The sequence below is a fragment of the Chrysochloris asiatica genome, unplaced genomic scaffold (genome assembly GCF_000296735.1).
Source record: "Chrysochloris asiatica unplaced genomic scaffold, ChrAsi1.0 scaffold00590, whole genome shotgun sequence".
Taxonomy (NCBI): Eukaryota; Metazoa; Chordata; class Mammalia; order Afrosoricida; family Chrysochloridae; genus Chrysochloris; species Chrysochloris asiatica.
The window spans coordinates 404,892-406,636 of NW_006409108.1; the positions used below are offsets into that span (position 1 = coordinate 404,892).

General features: G+C 50.5%; 1 pseudogene; it reads left to right on the forward strand.

Annotated features, from left to right (window-relative positions):
* Window positions 1–11: 11 nt before the first annotated feature.
* Window positions 12–1,284, forward strand: LOC102840832 (annotated as a pseudogene).
* The last annotated feature ends 461 nt before the right edge of the window (window positions 1,285–1,745 follow it).

Here is a 1,745-nt window from a genome sequence, read left to right on the forward strand (position 1 = left end):
TAACTGAGAGGATGGTGGCTCAGAAAGTGTTCCCACTTGCCTGTGTGGTGCAGCAGTATACCTGGGGCAAGGAGGGCTCCAACAGCATGGTGGCATGACTGCTGGCCAGCAGCAACCCACTAATGGAGATCTCAGAGGACATGCCATACGCAGAGCTGTAGATGGGAACCCACCCCCTGGGGGATGCCAGGATCACTGATAGCCGTATCTCCCATAAGACCCTAGGCCAGTTGATCATTGAGAATCAAACTGCCTAGAGTCAAAGGTCAAAGATAATTTTAAAGGCCAGCTGCCCTTCCTCTTCAAAGTGCTCTCAGTTGAAACATCCCCCTCCATCCAGGCACACCATAACAAGGAGTTGGCAGAGAAGCTGCATCTCCAGTCTCCAGAACACTACCCAGATGTCAACCACAAGCCAGAGATGACCATTGCCCTCACCTCCTTCCAGGGCTTGTGTGGCTTCCGGCCTGTTGAGGAGATTGTGCCCTTTCTGAACAAGGTGCCCAAGTTCCAGTTTCTGATTGGAGCTACTGCAGTGACACAGCTGAAGCAGAGCATGAACCAGGACTCCCAGGCTGTGGCCTCTGCTCTACAGAACTGTTTTTCACACCTGATGAAGAGTGAGAAGAAAGTGATAGTAGAGTAACTCTACCTGTTTATGAAGCAGATCTCTCAGCAAGTGGCTGCTGTAAACAAGATGGACGACATCTATGGAGAACTCTTGCTGGAGCTGCACCAGCAGTATCTAGGGGATATCGGCTGCTTTGCCATCTACTTCCTGAACCTGCTTACCCTGCAGCCAGGGGAGACCCTGTTTCTGGAGGCCACTGTGCCCCATGTCTACTTGAAAGGAGATTGTGTGGAGTGCATGGCATGTTCAGACAACTTGGTGCATGCTGGCCTGACACCCAAGTTCATCGATGTGCCAACCCTGTATGAAATGCTCAACTATACCTCCAGTCCCAGCAAGGACAGGCTCTTTCTTCCAACATAGTGTCAGGAAGACCCTTACCTCTCCATCTATGACCCCCCACCGTTCTAGACTTCACTCTTTTGAAGATAGAGATCCCTGGCTCTGTCACTAAATATAAGGTCTCACCCTTGGACTCTGCCAGCATCCTCCTGTTGGTACGAGGAACAGTCACAGTCAGAATGCTCACAGCCCAGGCACTCCTCCCTCTGCAGTGTGGTGGGGTGCTCTTCATTGGGGCCAAGGAGAATATCTGGCTGAAGCTTTCTGTGCCTAAGGATCTTCTGATATTTCGAGCCTGCTGCCTGCTGTAGAGGCCTCCACAGTTGCCCTAAACCACGCCAGCGTCCCCTCCTCAGGCTCAGCCTAACCCCCCTCTCCTTCTCTGGACACCAGGTGTGACTTGAAAGATCTGAAGAGAATGATCACATAGAGGAATAATCTAGAAGGTTATTGACTCTTAAGCATCCCCCAGCTGAACCATCCTGTTGGTTTAGAAAGCCTAAGGACTAGCCTTTCCCTTGTATTCTCATCACTCCTCACCACACCTGAATCAGGCTCCAGCATGCAGCTTCAGGCTACCTTGGGAAAACAGTGGCAATATTAGCGTCACTCAGAGGAAGACACTAGGGCATTTATATCTACACACAGGATTCTGTCTCTGGGACTACCTGTTTTCTCAGCTGCAGAACAAGCAGGCCTGTGAACCAATGTTGCTCACCATCACCCTCTTACTGTGTCAAAGCAATTAAAGATCTCTTGTGTTGAGAAAAAA